A 20,572-nucleotide genomic window follows, 5' to 3' on the forward strand; every position below is an offset into this window, starting at 1 on the left:
CTAAATCATTGATTTAAACTCTCATTTAGGATATGGATACCTTCAGAAACAATTGTTTTGCTCAAAGGGGTCATCCAGGACTATTAATTTTCTTTTTATTGGGCTAAGAACTGATAGGTAGGGATGGGCGGACCGCTGGAAATTTGAGTTCTGGTACCGGACCCAAACTTTAGAGAAAGTTTGGTTCGTGTACCAGAATAGTACCCGAACTTCCACCAGAACCCAAACCCCATAGAAAATAATGGAGACCCGAACTTGTAAGACAAAAAAACCTCTCTTTCTCCTCGACCACAAACTTACTCTGAACACTGCAACGGACTTCATAAGAAAGTCTTTGTTCCAGGTCACCCATCTCTACTGATAGGCAAGTAGTTGCTAACTACCTGTCTGTTCTGTCGGGCGCCGGCTCAGAGTGATCACAGTCTGCTCCTGTCAGTAATTCTGCTGCTTCCCTTGACGTCATATCAACAGAGTAGCTTTTCCTGTTACAGGCTGCTTTGTTGACTGGGCATGACTGCCGACATCATACTGATTGACAGCCAGCTCCTGCAGTTAGGTAGCGAGGGGTTGGTTGTTGATCACATTGACATTGGCAGTCACGTCCTATCCCATAAACAGAGCAGAGCAGAAGAGAAGCAGCTGCTCTGTCACTGTGAAATCACCACCGGTCACAAAGTCATCGGCATGAGCGATCCGTGACCAGAGATCTGCGCAAATTAGCAACTACCTCCCTGTAAGTCTTTAGGCCCATGAAAAAAATAAATTGTTGCCAAATAGCCCCTTTAAATACATGGGTTTTGCAATATATATCATATTTTTGCCGCTAGGTTTTATTGCAAATTCTGCATTGTTTGACTCTTACAGGCTCTTGTTTCCCTATACATTGCTGGCAGCCAAATGAGTTAACTGAAAATCTGTGAGAGAGCTGACAAGAAGCTTGGAACTCTTTTAACTGGTTTCTGAACTCCTCTGTGCTCTTTTGTGATCACACACTACATCAAGATGAGCTGAACATTGATGTTATCTTAAAATAGCTGGGAAGAGTTGTATAAAAGATATCTAAAAAAGTTACAAACTCCCAGTCTGGTTCATTCTGCAGCCTGTAATGTGCAGGAAAATCAAGAGCCTGTATAAGCTAAATGGCGCAAACATTTTTAATGAAACCCCATAGAAAAAATTTTATTAAGCCCAAAATACCTGAAAGATCAGAAAAAATCTCTAAAATATATTGTACTATAATAATTAAATTGTATATCTCACAAGTTAATAAGGTCTAAAATAAATACATAAAAAGATACATAAATTATGTAAGTGGATGTAATGTGTGTGATTACCACGTCTGAAGATACGCCACTAATCCCACGTCTCTATTAAATTATGACATACTGTGTGCCTCTAAGTCTGTATCACCATGGTCTTAAAAAAGAATAAAAAACAAATGTGCAAATGTGGTGTGAATCTTTATTGTTTGGTAACCACAATGTACAGTAATACACAATAGGGTCCTGGGTGAGAAGAAAAAATAGTCTAAGCGGGGGAAACCCAATGGGTGAACTAAAGAAAAATTGATCCTAAGCTTTCCTTTCAATAACCAATGTCCCTATAGCTCAACGGAAGTTGGCACTCTAAAAATCGATATATAGAACTATTCCTCATTGGTTGTACCAACAATTCTGTAGGAGGACCCTGCTCTTATACCTGTAAAACAGTTATCCCCACAAATAAAACAAAAAAAAAACTCATTCCAAATCAATACACACAGCTATACTTATTGGTATAGTGACTTATTGCTCCCATGTGTTTGTGCAAGTATGCCCATGCAAAAAAAAATCAGGGTGCCACTATTTCCAGTGACTTATTTGGAAATCATTTTGGTTCCCAAATCATTTCCCCTCTGGGTCATAAGATTCATCATGGAAAATCCAAGATGGAGCCATAATGGAGTGCTGAGGAGCGCATAAGATGATGTGCCATACTTGTCTCCTAGCATTGCACCCTTCCATGTCCATGTCCATTAAAGTAAATTAGTCTGGAAAAAAAACAATATATATTTTTACAAAACATAAATTGTGATTTAACGGAGTACAATTAAATATAAAATATAAATCATCAATAAGGATAGCAGAAGTCCAACCTGGCACCTAATAAACAAGTAATTATGGAAGTTCAGCATTGACTTCCTGTACAGGATCGTCTTAATCTGGAATCGTGTAAAATTAGACCTAGAAGGCTAAGACCATACTTCCTTCAAAAAGAAAAGACAATGGATAGTATCATGCTTGTTTTAGTGCATTGCAGAGTTTTTGGAAGGGTCTAAATTCTTGGAGAACTTGTCTCCCAAAGGCAACCCTCTGCCAGATGATCATCAGTATGTGATTTTCAGGACTTTCAGGTCTTGCCCAGTTGTAAGTGCTCATGGAAGCCACATCTGTCCAGACATTTCTCCTGCAATCGCCCCCAAACAAATGTCTGACTTCAAAATGCAAATATAAGCTGTGTCTGACAGAGTATGATCTGCTCTCTGTTCGGGCTTATAGTTGGGGGCCTGAGTATGGGACCTCCTTGATGTCCATATGGTTGCCATCATGATGGTCATAGACATCAGAAAGCTGTCATTTATTGATTTTTGTATTCTCCTGGGTCATTCTTTGCTAAAGAGCATGTTATTTTATGGAGAAAGGCAGATGTTAATGTCAGATACCTGGCTTCACTTTACTCAAGGGGAAACAATGGTGAATTTCAATGGGATCTGCTGACAACCTTATGTGTGGGGGACAGCTGAACTGTCATCAGAGGAAAATGTCATCAAAGTAGTTGAATTTTTAACAAAATGTCATGTCTATGGCCAGCTTTACCGGAAAACTGTCTGATAATGCAGCCCCTTTAATGCCGAATTAATAGAATGTTACTGTATAACAAGATTATAAAGGCTGCGGAATATAATGATGGGAACTGATACTAGTTTTTATGGTTCTGCAAATATGCCAGCTCCTTGTCACACTATGTTAGGCATTTGATTTATACACTTATAGCACATGAACACATATATTAGTCGAATTAAGTTATACATCACAGTAATATTTTTAGAAATTTGTTGACTTTATTTCACAGATTTTAATTTCAAATCTTGCCATAATTACAGTATGCTCCAGATAAAATTAATCTAATTTATTAAAAGGGGCTGTCTCAAAGTCCCATCCTCATTTGAAAGTGTGGAGCTGACAGTTCTCTGAATTTTGTGGTTTAATGCTTCAATGCGCCAACTGCATTAAAAAAAAAACAACTGCTGAATAAATTTGTCATAGTTAGTGATTATACAATTTCCAGTCAATTGTTTTCTTCTGGAAGGAAGAAATTAGTTTTCCCTAATTTAATTCTTGAAAATGAGAAGATGAAATGTTGTCTCATGCTGCAACATATTGTGGTAGGAAGATGATCCATCACCTGCGTTAAAGTAGAATGGAGGTGTTTGCATATACGGTGTTGCATCCAGTGCTTTATTCATTTGTCTTCATCACCATGTTCTGGCGTCCGGTGGAATGGTCTACCATAGACCTTAATTCAACTGAGGATGCAATTATCTGACAGCTTTGTGGTCAGGCAGAATGTTTATTAGCTTCTTATAGTTCTGGATGCTCAGGTGTTCACTGTACAATTGCACCTTGATCCAAAAATCTCACTCTTGTCTGGTTTAATGAGAATTTCATGTCTCCTGTTTTCAATAGAAAATATACTGAAAATCGAAGCCTAGGCTTCATACTTTATAAAAGCAAATAATAGTATTATGTTTTTACACTTTAAAGATGAGTAAAGAGCGTAAGCTCAGGAATTGAGTTTATACAATGGAGTGTTGAGCATAGTGTGCCAAATATCCACAAACTACAGGTACGTACATTGTGCCGTCTTGTGTAACCCCTGCCTAGAACAATATAAATGGTATTCTAGGGACCTTATTACAGTATATTGGTGAACTGCCGTTTACGCTATCCAATATTGTTGCACTATTCCCATAGGAAAGATGGATCTAAATACATGGTTCTTTTTTGCATGTGTTTACACATAACTTTATTGAAGCCATCAAAAAATCGAATTAACTTAAATCAGGATTAAATGCACATTCAATTCAAAGGGATTCTTCTTCTCAGAATATAATGTCATATTACTTAGATATGGTAATGGGTTAAATGAGCAGCAAAACTCTATAACAAACAAGACATGATGCAAATTTCTACCCTTTAGCGATGGCTGCCATATATGTATGCTATCACAATATGGAACAAGCTCAAGAGTTGAGTCCTCTCTTTACAACTTTTGTGCGGACTGCAAGATAAAACTGGTGCAAAATGGAGTTAGCTCAGATCGCATCAGTTTAATTTTTTAAATGCCACTATGAAGTATGACATTAGCAGTTAAAACGTATCTAAAAGGGCCACCATCAGTTCGGAGCACATTGGCCCCCACAAAATATGATTCCAGAATAGGTTGTCATGGCCTTTGTATCTGTCAGTATTATTCTTACGAAGCCAAGTATATGGCTGGGCTTCATAGAAGATGAGTAATTTTACAATACACTGCAATACCAAAGTATTACAGTGTATTGTATGGGCAATCAGTGATCAAGTCCGATAGGAGACTAATAAAAAGTGCAAAAAACTATTTGAAAATATTTTTATAAAAACTATAAGTTTAAAAGTGCAAATAGTGACAAGAAAGAATGGAAAAATTAAAAAAAAAACATTACAGGTCCCAGAAAAAAAAATTATGTTTGGTATTACTTTAACTGTACTGACCTGGAGGATCATGTTTCTAGGTCATCTTCATTTCACAGTAAGCATAAAAATAAAATCTAAAAAAAACAGTAGAGAATGTTTTTTTTCACCATTTTTGTGTATTTGGAATATTTTCCCTGTCTTTAAAAACATTATTTTGGTGGCAACTAGATCTAAACTTTATCAAGCAAAATGCATGCCCCTATATTGCCACATTGGCGTAGAGAAACAATATAATGTATGGCTGTTGGGAGAAAGGAAGGAAAAAATGAAAAAATCGCCTGATCCTTAAAAGGGTTAACAAACCAAACCATACTGTAACAAACCAAACACAGGGGTTGTGCATAGCGAGTATTACAGGGGTTGATTCATGTTCATTCAGGAAAGAAGTAATCCCCTGTCTCCTAGCTTCCTGCTTCCTTAAAGGGATATTCCCATCTCAAAGGTCCTTTCCCAATATGTAGTAGGTGTAATAATGATAATAATATCAAATACCTCCAACCATGGATACCTAAGCTACTGCAATGGCCTGTACATGGGGTAAGTGACATAGCTAATCCGAAGAACTATACTACTTTTCTAATTGGAGGTATTTGCTTATATTATTATTATTAAACCATATTGGGATAGGATTTTGGAGATGAGAATACCCCTTTAATGCTAGTATGCTTCTGATTTATTGACAGTTCAGGCCAGCTAGATGTTTGCTCCTCTGGCCAGAATTGCACGCTCTCCAAAGCTGCAAGCAGAGGCAGTTCTGTGTCTGAGGAGTGCCGTGGCACTGAAACTGAGCGGATTCAGGAGCTAACAGTGCTCTGCAGCAGTACATCTTCAGAGCAGTGATTACAAGCTCTATCGACAAGCAGTTCCCTTTGTCTAGTAAACTGGCCACCAGAACTAGATTGCAGTGGGAGCCGATAGGCAACGAGCATTAACCAATAAAATAAAAAATCTTTTTAACAAAGAAATTATGAAGCTGCCTTATTTTTACAAGCATTTTGCAATCTTACCCATTAAATATATTGAGACTATACTTTTAAAGGGATCTAGATTTTGGTTTGAGCTTTGGGAAGTCCTTTTAATTGAATTTTTTTTCCATCTAGATAAAATGTTAATACTATTTTTTTGTTACTGTTACTTCAGAAGTGTCTCAGAAAGTATAGAGAAATGTCTTTAATTATGTGGATACATAACTGCTATAGATACAATGACTATATACAGTGCTGGCCAAAAGTATTGGCACCCCTGCAATTCTGTCAGATAATACTCAGTTTCTTCCTGAAAATGATTGCAATCAAAAATTCTTTGGTATTATTATCTTCATTTAATTTGTCTTCAATGGAAAAAACACAAAAAGAATTGTCCTAAAGCCAAATTGGATATAATTCCACACCAAACCTAAAAAAGGGGGGTGGACAAAAGTATTGGCACCCTTTGAAAAATCATGTGATGCTTCTCTAATTCGTGTAATTAACAGCACCTGTAACTTACCTGTGGCACCTAACAGGTGTTGGCAATAACTAAATCACACTTGCAGCCAGTTAACATGGATTAAAGTTGACTCAACCTCTGTCCTGTGTCCTTGTGTGTACCACATTGAGCATGGAGAAAAGAAAGAAGACCAAAGAACTGTCTGAGGACTTGAGAAACCAAATTATGAGGAAGCATGAGCAATCTCAAGGCTACAAGTGCATCTCCAAAGACCTGAATGTTCCTGTGTCTTCCGTGCGCAGTGTCTTCAAGAAGTTTAAAGCCCATGGCACTGTGGCTAACCTCCCTAGATGTGGACGGAAAAGCAAAATTGACGAGAGATTTCAACGCAAGATTGTGCGGATGGTGGATAAAGAACCTCGACTAACATCCAAACAAGTTCAAGCTGCCCTGCAGTCCGAGGGTCCCACAGTGTCAACCCGTACTATCCGTCGGCATCTGAATGAAAAGGGACTGTATGGTAGGATACCCAGGAAGACCCCACTTCTTACCCCAAGACATAAAAAAGCCAGGCTGGAGTTTGCCAAAACTTACCTGAGAAAGCCTAAAACGTTTTGGAAGAATGCTCTCTGGTCAGATGAGACAAAAGTAGAGCTTTTTGGGAAAAAGCATCAACATAGAGTGTACAGGAAAAAAAAAAGAGGTATTCAAAGACAAGAACACGGTCCCTACAGTCAAACATGGCGGAGGTTCCCTAATGTTTTGAGGTTGCTTTGCTGCCTCTGGCACTGGACTGCTTGACCGTGTGCATGGCATTATGAAGTCTGAAGACTACCAACAAATTTTGCAGCATAATGTAGGGCCCAGTGTGAGAAAGCTGGGTCTCCTTCAGAGGTCATGGGTCTTCCAGCAGGACAATGACCCAAAACACACTTCCAAAAGCACTATAAAATGGTTTTAGAGAAAGCACTGGAGACTTCTAAGGTGGCTAGCAATGAGTCCAGACCTAAATCCCATAGAACACCTGTGGAGAGATCTCAAAATGGCAGTTTGGAGAAGGCACCCTTCAAATATCAGGGACCTGGAGCAGTTTGCCAAAGAAGAATGGTCTACAATTCCAGCAAAGCATTGTAAGAAACTCATTGATGGTTACCGGAAGCGGTTGTTCGCAGTTATTTTGGCTAAAGGTTGTGCAACCAAGTATTAGGCTGAGGGTGCCAATACTTTTGTCCGGACCTTTTTTGGAGTTTTGTGTGAAATGATCAATGATTTGATTTTTGCTTCATTCTCTTTTGTGTTTTTTCCTTGCAAGCAAATTAAATGAAGAGAATAATACCAAAGAATTTGTGATTGCAATCATTTTCAGGAAGAAACTGAGTATTATCTGACAGAATTGCAGGGGTGCCAATACTTTTGGCCAGCACTGTAGGTGCAGTACTTTATATGGCTGCCAATGTAGCCTTCAGTATTTATCAGCACATTAGTATGGCTACTTTAGATCTCTATTGGAGGTGCTTATCAATGTGCAACTCTAGAAAAATCACACACTAAGACGTAATTTCAAAGCCAGGCTTCCTCCTATATGCTGAAAGGCCAGATATCACTATGTACTGAGATGTATGATACTGTCTAATAATATTTCAGAACATTTTACATGATCCTCCGAGGAACACCTTGTGCTCTGCAGACCCCAGCACAAATAGCTTTGATAAAATCAGAATGATTGATGCCTGTGATGTCTGAAAGTCTGACATTTCCCCTTTTTAATTTTCTTTCTTAATGTTCACTTTGTATATTGCAGCTCGGGACTTTATATCTAATGTTATAGAAATTATTTGTGAAGTTTGAAAATTTGCATTTGAAAATAGTGGCCATCACTTGACAGTCTAGGAAACTATTTTAACCCCTTCCGCACATCCGCCGTACATGTTTATCAGAAGTCAGGTGCGAGTATATGGAGTGGGCTTAGGAGCTGAGCCCTCACCATACATGGCAGATGCCAGCTGCGCTTCACATCCAGCACCCGCCTCCAACAGCAGCAGTCTATTTTATGTGGAAAACACTGACAGCACACATATGACAAACAATAATATGGGAATGAGTCCTAAAGATTATGATAGCTCTGACTTATTGCCCTGACCCAGTGTTGGACTGGGACTAAACTTTACCTCTGGTATTTGAAAGCATCCAAGCCAATGCTGCCACCCACCCTCCCCCCTCCACCAGATGGGGGTCTCTATTACAAGTATGGCCCTGCCTGATGCTGTAGAAAATAAATATTACTGCAAAACCAATATTACTCTTATCTAACATTAAATAATACCGATATGCTATGACTACATAACACCACTATATAGTGACAGAATAATCCCATCATATTGATCAATAAAGGGATTGTCCACCCCTGCGTAAGCTTACAGCAAGCATTGAAGCTTGCTGAATCCAAACAGTGTATAATGAACACATTATTAGGATTCAGCTCCGCTTGCCGGTTTCTTGGCATATTTGTGGTCATGGGACTAACTCTAGGGCTGGCATTCAGAGCCGAATCCTAACGATTTGTGCATTATACACCATTAGGATTCAACAAGCTGCACTGCTTGCTGAAAATGTAATCAAAGTTAGACAACCCCTTTAACAAACATGACTGCACAAGTACCAATATTACCATCAATATTGCATTATAATAGACAAATTATACCGCCAGATCATAACCATATATTACTACCATAAACTGTACAGTAATGATTATGCCACCACACTGATCATTCTGTAAAACTACTGTATTAAGACTGATATTACCACCATACAGCGACCATACTATCATTATATCAGTTCTACACCAGTGATGTGCAGAACATACAGTACAGACCAAAAGTTTGGACACACCTTCTCATTTAAAGATTTTTATGTATTTTCATGACTTTGAAAATTGTACATTCACACTGAAGGCAGCAAAACTATGAATTAACACATGTGGAATTATATACTTAACAAAAAAGTGTGAAACAACTGACAATATGTCTTATATTCTAGGTTCTTCAAAATATCCACCTTTTGCTTTGATGACTGCTTTGCACACTCTTGGCATTCTCTTGATGAGCTTCAAGAGGAAGTCACCGGAAATGGTCTTCCAACAATCTTGAAGGAGTTCCCACAGATGCTTAGCACTTGTTGGCCCTTTTGCCTTCACTCTGCGGTCCAGCTCACCCCAAAACATCTCGATTGGGTTCAGGTCTGGTAACTTTGGAGGCCAGGTCATCTGGCGTAGCACCCCATCACTCTCCTCCTTGGTCAAATAGCCCTTACACAGCCTGGAGGTGTGTTTGTGGCCATTGTCCTGTTGAAAAATAAATGATGGTCCAACTAAACGCAAACCGGATGGGATAGCATGCCGTTGCAAGATGCTGTGGTAGCCATGCTGGTTCAGTATGCCTTCAATTTTGAATACATCCCCAACAGTGTCACCAGCAAAGCACCCCCACACCATCACACCTCCTCCTCCATGCTTCACGGTGGGAACCAGGCATGTGGAGTCCATCCGTTCACCTTTTCTGCGTCGTACAAAGACACGGTGGTTGGAACCAAAGATCTCAAATTTGGACTCATCAGACCAAAGCACAGATTTCCACTGGTCTAATGTCCATTCCTTGTGTTCTTTAGCCCAAACAAGTCTCTTCTGCTTGTTGCCTGTCCTTAGCAGTGGTTTCCTAGCAGCTATTTTACCATGAAGGCCTGCTGCACAAAGTCTCCTCTTAACAGTTGTTGTAGAGATGTGTCTGCTACTAGAACTCTGTGTGGCATTGACCTGGTCTCTAATCTGAGCTGCTGTTAACCTGCGATTTCTGAGGCTGGTGACTCGGATAAACTTATCCTCAGAAGCAGAGGTGACTCTTGGTCTTCCTTTTCTGGGGCGGTCCTCATGTGAGCCAGTTTCTTTGTAGCGCTTGATGATTTTTGCAGCTGCACTTGGGGACACTTTCAAAGTTTTCCCAATTTTTTGCACTGACTGACCTTCATTTGTTAAAGTAATGATGGCCACTCGTTTTTCTTTACTTAGCTGCTTTTTTCTTGCCATAATACAAATTCTAACAGTCTATTCAGTAGGACTATCAGCTGTGAATCCACCTGACTTTTGCACAACACAACTGATGGTCCCAACCCCATTTATAAGGCAAGAAATCCCACTTATTAAACCTGACCGGGCACACCTGTGAAGTGAAAACCATTTCCGATGACTACCTCTTGAAGCTTATCAAGAGAATGCCAAGAGTGTGCAAAGCAGTCATCAAAGCAAAAGGTGGCTACTTTGAAGAACCTAGAATATAAGACATATTTTCAGTTGTTTCACACTTTTTTGTTAAGTGTATAATTCCACATGTGTTAATTCATAGTTTTGATGCCTACAGTGTGAATGTACAATTTTCATAGTCATGAAAATACAGAAAAATCTTTAAATGAGAAGGTGTGTCCAAACTTTTGGTCTGTACTGTATATAGCTGTATGCAGATAATTCTAGTGACTCATTGGTGACATTGTTGCTGATCGCAGTCATTCACTTTACCTCTTCTTTTCCATTTGGCTTAGACCGCCATGAACACTTTTCCCATATAAGACACAGATATCTTTTTCGCTTTTCCAGCACGCTCCTCTCATTCCCCTATCTGTACACAAAAGAGTGCTAGAACTAGTGCCCTAGACACTAATAATGCCCTGTTTGTACCCGTACACAGTAATAGTATCATCCTTTTGTGACCCACACAGTTACAGTAGCCCATCTGAGCCTCCTTATAGCAATACAGCCCCCTACAATAATAATGCCCCCCTGTACACCCTTATTATAATAATAATAATAACCCCATCCACTTTTCCCTTCACAATTATAGTGCCCATGCCCCTATACCACCTTAGAGTTATAACAATCTTGTAGAATGTAAGTGACACGCCCCCAGGGCAGTGGGGTACTCGGTGTCCGGGCCTATGGATGCTGGGGGGGGGGATATGTCACAGTGGCTGGCCCGGTCCATGGCCCAGGGTGGTCAACAAAAAGGGGATAGTTTATATGGGATTTGTAGTTTGATCGTGACGCCACCTGTGGTTTCTGGTAATTTGTACCAGCGCTGCTGCAGACCTCTGAGGCAGTTGATAGGGCAGCTAGGATGGAACAGCTCCCCACAGGTGGAGCGGGCCTCAGGGCAGTGTAGAGTTTGATGGTGGGTGGTGATGCTGGGACTTGTGGTGCAGGAGAGATGGCGCGGCTGAAATAACTGACGGAGGCAGTGCAGTGGAGTCATCCGAGTTTTACTCACAGTTCTTGTTCAAAGTTCTTAGGTACACTGTATGGGTGTCCACCTCCGCGTCGCACTGCGTCTACCAGACCAGGGGTTCAGCTCTTCCTCAGATGTGTCAGGAGCGCATGACGGAACCCCGCGTTCTTTATGTTCCTTACTAGACCGACTTATCACACTGGGTCTTCTCCCTCCTGCCCTGCGCTTCCCACACTCAATCCCGCTCGGGTGCTCTGAAGTCCCTCTGGGCAACCTGGAGTTCCTGGACCTGCTTGACCCTCATGGAGACTAGGATGAGACTGTGGCGACTGCACCATGGAAGTGCAGAAGCCTCCGGTTTTTCCAGCCGAGACCTGGAGTAACAAGGCTGGTCCAGGGGCCGGTCCCCTTCTTGCGGCCTGATCCCTCTGACACCTGGCAGATTCGGGGCGTACGGCTGCTGTCCTGCACTCACTGTACCCCCTGGGATCCCTTCTATAGAACGGAGCCTTCCTCCTCTGCTCCCCTCCTGGGCCTCTATCACTAGGCCCCACTTGTGGAGCAGAGCTCCTGAAGAGACTCTGCTCCCCTTACTACTCACTGACTGTTCTCCACTAACTGACCTGCCACCCTAAGATGGCTTCCCTTTATATACCTCCTACAATGGTGCTACCCTACTCTAGATCCTCCACCCACACCCACTACTGGTTCTGTGTCGCCCCTGAGGGTTCAGTCGCCACAGGGGTACTGCACCTCAGTCGAGGTGTGGTATCTCCTCTTCCAGGTAAGGATGGAGCATCACTCAGGACCCCACCTTACCACTCAACACTACACCACTCCTGTCCTGTAGGGGGCCTAAATGCACCAGGGTGCTGCCCAGGCCCAGGATAGAGGAGATGGGGGGAACCAAAGATAGGGGGAACCATGTAGTGGGTGAGGGTGGAGGACACACTTTTAGGAAACACTTACTAATTCATATTTAATCAACGGCCATCTTAAGTTCAAGGTCTTTGATTGTGGTCTTCTGCCAGGGTCCAGCAAAAGTCTGCAGCTGACTGAAGATACACGGTCCTCGTTCTCTGGCCTTGAGACGAGGAGCGGGTCAGAGTTAATCACTGTCTCTACCCGGTCAAGGTCCTGACCTAAGAAGGCCTTGGAGGGGAGTGGAGGAGATAGACTCCTCAGGCAAAAGGATCCCAGGGGATACGGACGGAGCGGAGTCACCACCTATATTCTTTACACTGGCCTAGTCAGAGGGATTCCTGCTGCAAGAGGGGTGACCGGCCCCCGATATCTGACTTTGTTACTTCACGTCTCAATCAGAAAAGCCCGGAGGCTTAGTGGATCCCAGGGGGATACAGAAGGAGCGGACTACATCACCTGTATCTCTTACACTGCGTTTATCCACTGGGACCAGGCCTTACACCACGTTCGTACCACACACAGTCAGGAGAAGACTTAGTGGGAGAACTTACCAAGGAGAGGAACACACACCAGAGGGGTCTCGACAGGTGCTCCTGATCTACCTGGAAAGTGCTGAACCCCCTTCCCGGTGGCCGCAGTAAGCCGTGTGTAGCAGAGAGAAGCTTTGCGGCTGAAAGTTCATCTGAAAGTGAATAAAGACCAGGATGACTTCACAAACCGCCTCAGCCTGTTATTTCCTGCGCGGCACGGCACCCACCATCCCTTCTCACACTGCCCTGAGGCCTGCTCCGCCTGTGGGGAGCCGTCCCATCTTAGCTGCCCATAACACCAGCCTCAGTGGACTGTTGCAGCGCTGGTGTCCATCACCGGAAACCGCAGGTGGGGTAGTCGAAATACCACTCTTACTTGAAAGCCCAATTTTTAATGAGGCAGCCCTGGCCACGGAACGGGTCAAAGCCACGACTGCATCCCCCGCGACACCAACACTGACCCGGCTCCGAGTAACCCCGCAGCTCAGGGAGGGCGTCTCAGTTCCCCCTACCTTTGGTTCCCCCCACTCCAGCCAGGGACAGGGCTCAGCAGGAACACAGTGCAACTTGCCCTTCCAGCCGGCCTGGAGTAGTGTAGTGTTGAATGCCGGTGTTGGGGTTCCAGGCAGCACTCCCTCCTTACCTGAGAGAAGGAGACACCACACCTCTGGGTGAGGTGCAGTACCTCTGTGGCGACTGAACCCTCAGGGGCGCCACATAAGCGTGCGAGCAGGGACCTCACTCCTAATGTAACTGTTCACTGTCTTACCTTGCATTGAATTTAATGTCTGTATAAGTCCCCGCTTAATTGTAAAGTGCTGCGGAACATGTTGGCGCTATATAAATAAAAATTATTATTATTATTATTATTGTAACACCCCTCTGTGTTTCTAATAATAACGTCCTCCGTGGCATGTTATAATAGTGTTCCCCGTGCCCCTTTATTGTAAAAATACCCACCTTGTACCTTATAATAAAGCCCTCCAATGTGCCTCCTTATTATAATACCCCATTGTGCTTCCTTTTAATGCTTTTTTAATGCTTTTCCTACTGTGTCTGTTTTTAGTTCATTGTAAACATCTGTAAACAGGTTTGTCAGGTCAGAAAAAACATTCCCTAAAAATACAGCTAAAATCCTTAAGAGTGAGTGGACCATCCAGCCTTATGGCATGAATGACCCTACTACGTATATACATTGACTACTGTGTACTAAGGACTGACATGTATGGAAATAGCTGAGTAACAGGATGGCTAAATTTGCTAGGCTTATTATATACATGAAGAAAAATATTTTTGATCAGAAAACATCTGTTTCGAGATTTTCTGCTTGTAATGTATCCTTATAGGTGGAAATTCATCATAATTGTAGATTTTATTAGGTAATGTAATTATAAAAAAAACCTTTGCATGATGAATGCAGTGTTTGCTTGGAAGAGAATGCATTTGCATCCATCGTTTGTCACAACTGACAGCTAAGTACCACCTGAGCTGACTTGTACATTTATAAAAGTTAAGGAGAAATTTCAGAAGCTATTTAGATGCGAGAGTATAAATAATGATAAAACCACAAAGATGATAAGATGCAAATTCAAAAATATGTTATGCCAAAGGTACTTACTGATGCAAACCATTTTTGCTTTCTAGATTACTTTATATCTCTGTTAATATATATATTTTAGCTATGGATTTCAGTGCATAGAGGAACTGGCCATGTGTAGAATGTCGGAACGGAGAAGAATGGACTAGAGGAATCTTGTAGGAGGACATTACATGGTTATTAATTGCTAGTCTGCCATGCTTTTCACATTATATCCACTCAGGATAAAGGTGCTTTAGAGGAAATCACTAAATATTCACTACCACTATGTCCTTAGGATTTATGGAAGGATAAATGTAATACACAGACAGACAAACTCCCACCACAACTAATGAAATCAGAGTAAACTCTGATCTTGTCAATTAACTCTTATTAGTGCTATTGTCTGACCTTATTGCAGCACTAGTTTGAATGCAAATGACAGTGTTTTATTGTACTGAAAATTGTGGAGACTTGAGGGTCAGTGGGTGCTCTCGTCCGCTGACCTGGCTGTCTTTAGACAGACTGCATGGACCAGAGCTCATCCCACTGAACACCCATACTCCTTCCCCATGGGCAGAATGCTACTCATATAAACACAGAGTGAGGGTAACACACTACGGTAATAATTTATTGGATAAGAATTAAGCAATAGTCAATAACATTATAATACAGTGCCAGCAGTCTCACCCTTCCACTGGCTCGTCGGGATCAGAGCAGCTGTGACTTCGGGGCTTCCAGGACTAACTATCCCAACCAGTGGCACCCCGCTTTTGGTGGGCACCCACAGAGAGGAGATAGTGGAAAGCTTAGGAAGCTGACAGTTCATTGAGGTATGTGGCCAGGTGATCTGATTGCCCCAACCTGGGTGCTGTAAGCATCTCCATGGGCTCAGTGATAGGCAGTGGATCAAATCTGTATTCCTCTGATTGGAGCCTGGCTGCTGTTATGTAAAGTCACACTGGAAACAGAGGCAGACCTCCTTTTGTTGTTTATAGTTCTTATTCAGGCATTTTTTGTCACAGGATTTTGGGAAGGTGGCGGGAGGTCATCTCTTATTGTTGGAGGGTTCATAGTTTGTCTTTTAATGTTTGCGGGACAACAATCTGCATGGACTGATACAATTGGTAATTAACACATTACCAAAGATCAGCTGTTCAATTTGCCCCCCCAAGGATAGCAGAATAATAAACTGTAGGAGCTGATATAATAGGTAACCAGCAGCCCTTCAACAATTCAACAAACATCAATTCAAGAGTCAACGTTCAGGCTCATATGAACAATGGCTTATGTCTCTTGACCTGCTGGAAAATACGTCTGTTATAATTAAGAATAAATGCTGTGTCGTCACAAAAAAACATTTTAAAATTAAAATATATTTTATTTAATAAAACTCATGTACAGTATTATAATCCCCACACAATTTTTAGGCCAGAAACATTACCAATAGAGATGAGCAAATCTTTTGCAATTCAAATTCACCAGCTTTGCTACATTTTTACCAAAAATTTGAATTGCGTCACAGAGATTAGCCAGAAGTTTTTGCAAGTACTCTATTTGACCTGAAAAGACATGCGTAACACTCTGAGGTCTCCTGGGACTGAATTTAATTAATTTCAAACTTTTTAGCTCAGACACAGCCTTAATAACATCAAAGTGTCTGTGTGTAAAGATTTATTCAGTATTATATGGATTTCCCTCCTCATTTCTATTGTTAAGTTGTGAGTTGTGACTTCCTCCCACAAATCTAGATTCACCACAAAATGGCTGCTGCATGCCATACCTGTGCTTTTATACAGGATATGATAGTCCCTTCTGATTGACTATGTTATACAATGTGATGTAACTTCTGCGAAGTGGAAAATAATGGTAGGGATTTTTGGTAATTCTCGCTACTTCAATTACAAATTCTTTGAATTCTCAGGTGTAACAAAAAAAATTAAAAATTTATAAAAATTCCATTTGCTTTAAATAATTTAATCATCTCTAATCAACAACATTGAAAATAAGACTTTAAAAAATTTGCATAGTTTTGTTCTTCACTGCCCCCCCACCAAACAAAAAGAAAAAAAGTTAATTCTAAAGCATGCATTCACCAAAATATTAAGTGTAGACACTACAACTTATCCTGAAAACAAGCAAGACCTCATAATCAATGTAGTGTGACAAAGTTTTTGGCAAAAAGTACTGGAGGGGAGATATGTTTCACTGAGGCTATTAGCTTCAGTGATGTGAAACCTTGAAGTTTTCGCCAGCATGTTATGCACTGAGGGGTTAATTGGCCATTTATAGTAGGCTAGGTTTTTATGTGAACAGCTGTAGAGCAGGTGGGAGACTATTCACCATATCTCCACCCCCGGGTGTGGCCTGGGCTATAAATAGCCAGCTTTATATAATCATTCAGTGTTCAGTAGGGCTGGAGAGAGGAACTCCAGCGCTTTGTGTCCTGACAAGGAGAAGTTGAACCGTTCATTTGCTAAACTATGAGTAGACGGATTCCCGCTTCCACAAGGACTGTGCTTTGTGCTACCACTTTGTTTTGTTTTCCTGTATTTGACCAAAGGGCCCTGTTTATTTTTACTTCACCATGGTTTATGCTGCCTCTATAATAAACCTGGGAAGAATTTAAAGAGACAGTGTTTCCGTGTCTACCTCCGTGTGCTGTCGAGTGCACCGATCTACCACAGTAGGCATGTAAAAAGTGATATATTCCAAAATTCAAAAAACCCCAAAAATAGATCATATTTTGAGGTTGAAATAACATAATTAATAATCATTCAATGAGTTTTCCAAAAGTATAAAAAATTGGAATAGTTACCAATGTAAAATGACTGCAGACAAGAGTTTCTTTATTAAAATGATGTATTTAGTTGTGAATATCACACCAGAGTAAGTCACTTGAGCTTGAGCATTTTTACAACATAATAACTTAAGGTCCACAGTGGAGTAAAAGAGAAACACACACTCTGCACAACTCAGATAAGGAAATTGTTGTTCCTTGATTACAGATAGTTACTCAGCCAACAGATGATATCCAGGGCTAATAAGTCACAGAGCCAGGGATGAGTGGAAATAGCAGGAGAAGAGGACAGGTTTTGTGATGTCCTGTACTGTAGGAAGCAGGAGATGAACACTATTGACCATTGAGAGTTAAATGATTTGATCACAATTTTGAAAGATCAAATACCTCATTAAAGGGTTATTCCCCTCTTCAAAGAAAGGGATGTTTAGATAATAAAACAATCAACTTACCTCTTCTTACATTAGATTTTTTTTACCGACGGTTGCAAGGGGATTGTCCGTCGCTGTTGTCCAGGAGCAGTGGTCAAACATGTGCAGTGCTTATAAGCTACTTCATACTGTGATGATAAACTTTACTTTCAGACTGCCTGGGATCACTGGAGAGCTTAGTTCCTAATCCCAGCCAACTTTCTGTAGACCTATTGCACTCCGATGCTGCAGAGGCAAGGTTGCCTCAAATAGCAGTATCTGAGCAGTTCAGGCCAACAGTTTAACAATGTAGCCGGTGTGAACTATCACTCAAGAAGAATTGCGCATCCACCAAGCAATCAGGGACCCTGGAGATTGAGAAGCGGTGCCCTTCTGAAGACGTGAAAAACCCTTTAAGTCCTAAAGTGAAACCTAGAAAAAAAAGCGTACAGCAGTAGTGTATAGATACTATTTCTGTAACAAAACTGTAGGTGAGTTTTTGGAAGTATGTGCGACGGTGCTCATAATTGAAAAACAAATGGATAGACAGAAAAGATGTTTTTTATGGTTTCATATATACTAAACAGGCAACTTATTAAGTTAAAATGCCCATATTCACTGTGGACAGACTTATCACTATTTTATTGTAACCTGTTTACAAATATGAATGACAACAACATTGGTTAATGCGGCAATAAGAAGAGTTTTTTTGTAATAATATTGTAATATTGTATGCATGGTGTTTGTTAATAAAAATGTACTGTAATATTGTTTCAAGAGAACGTTGCCCTGCCATAACAGATATGATGTAAGAGACTAATGTTACGGTGTTACCGCTCATAGGTTTAGGAAAAGAATAGGTTGTAAAGGTTATACTCTGTTAAACTTTACAGGAAATTACAAGTTGGCGAGATTATGCAAATGTTTTCTCCTGCATTGTTACATTAACTGTCTGCTATTGTTTTGAAGGTTGTAATCATGTCTAATGTCGAATTTCTAATATAAACTTGTGTTTTACATTGCCAGAAAGCACTTTGCTCCACCAGAATAATTTAGCATATAAAAACATTAAGTTGAAAAGCGTCCTTCCTTCTGATAAGAATAGTTCAAAGATTTTTCAGTGTCTTCAGAAGGCAGGAGAGAATCACTCATCTTCTATCAGCAATCTATTGAACACATAAATCCGGGCTGCTCTATCACCTTCATTTCAATCAGAAAAATTTAATTTAGTCATTGACCTTTCTTTATGCCATTTTCTTTCCTCCCTTGGGTTTTAGAGCAGCATGTATGAAAGGTGTGCAGTAAGGCATTCTGTGATTAGTTTATATTTAATATATTGCATGTTTTTTCCTTTGTGATGCTGACAGTGTACTAACAACAACACATCCATATTCATTCCTGATCATTGTGTGCACACAGAAAAATAAAATAAAAAATACACATATTTGATATCACTGGGCTTTTAAAAGTCTGATCTACCAAAATATATAGTAAATTTATCTGATAAAAAAATTAAATACCAGAATTGTTATTTGGCCACTGCGAAATTGCTTAAAATAGAATAACAGGCAATTAAAACATCATATCGACCGCCAAAATGGTACAAGTATAAATGGCAGCTCATGGAGCAAAAAAAAGATCCCTCACACAGCACTATAATCACAAAAAAATAAAACATTATGCGCATTGGAAAATGACGACAAATGCAAAAAATTTGTTTTACAAATTTTTGAAGTTTTTTTCATTACTTAAATTACAAAAAACTATACTTGTTTGGTATCTTCACACTCATAATAACTCGAGGATCATATTTCCAGGTCAGTTTTACTATATAGTGAACATAGTAAATAAAAAAATAAAAAAAACAATTGTGGAATTGCACTTTTTTTTGCAATTTCAATGCACTTGAAAAAATTTTCCCGTCTTCCAGTACATGATATGGTAAAAGCAATGGTGTTGTTCAAAAGTACAACTTGTCCTGCAAGAAAACAAGCCCTCATACAGCTATGTGGACAGAAAAATAAAAAAGTTATGGGTCTTGGAAGAAGGGGAGGCAAAAATGGAAAATCGTCCTGGGAGTGAAGGGGTTAATAAATCAAGCGAGGTGCTTAGTGGCAAGCACTGCAATGTCTGCCTCGCCAAAAATCTTGCTCTAGTTATCTTTTGCTGAAGCAAGATTTGTGGCGTAGTGACTAGCAAACCCATCTGCTCATCATAAATATGACGAATGAGGTTTACCACGCCCCACCCCATTACGCCCCAGCTTCACTCACTTTATTGGAGCTGTGGCGAGAATGGCATGAACACAACAAAAGTTGCTGTTTTTTGCACAACCTGTCATTTCTACAAAAAAAATGTGACTTTTTAAAGCTTTTTTTGACAGAAGTCTGTTGCGAAAACTTTGATGAATCGCCCCCAATGTACTTTGTGTTAGCAGTAAATTTAGGTCGATATGTCATGCATTGTTTTACGAAAATATCTGAAAATTTTTAAAAATAGCAATTTTCCAACTTTGAATGCTTGCATCCTTAAACATGATAGTCACACCACATTAATTAATAAATAACATTTTCTGCATGTCTATTTTACATCGGCATCATTTTTCAAATGTCCCTTTATTTTGTTAGAATGTTAGAAGGGTTAAAATTTTGAAGCAATCTTTCATTTTTTTCAAGGAAATTTACAAATCCTATTTTTAATAGGCCTATTGAGTTTTGAAGTTACTTTAAGGGGCCTGTATATTGAAAAACCCCTAGAAGTGATACCATTTTAAAAACTGCATCCCTAAAATTTTTAATTTTCACAAGGGATAATAGGAAAAATGGACCCTAAAATGTATTGCGCTATTTTTTCAAAATTTCGCTG

The 20,572-nt window shown here is 40.3% G+C and overlaps 1 protein-coding gene across 11 annotated transcripts in view; it reads left to right on the plus strand.

Moving 5' to 3' along the window:
• Positions 1-20,572, plus strand: part of DMD (dystrophin) — a 3,940,859-nt gene that overhangs the window by 2,952,357 nt on the left and 967,930 nt on the right. The window lies entirely within an intron of this gene.

This window comes from Phyllobates terribilis, unplaced genomic scaffold, assembly GCF_046119375.1.
Source record: "Phyllobates terribilis strain yellow unplaced genomic scaffold, ASM4611937v1 Scaffold_2__4_contigs__length_985480577, whole genome shotgun sequence".
Classification (NCBI taxonomy): domain Eukaryota; kingdom Metazoa; phylum Chordata; class Amphibia; order Anura; family Dendrobatidae; genus Phyllobates; species Phyllobates terribilis.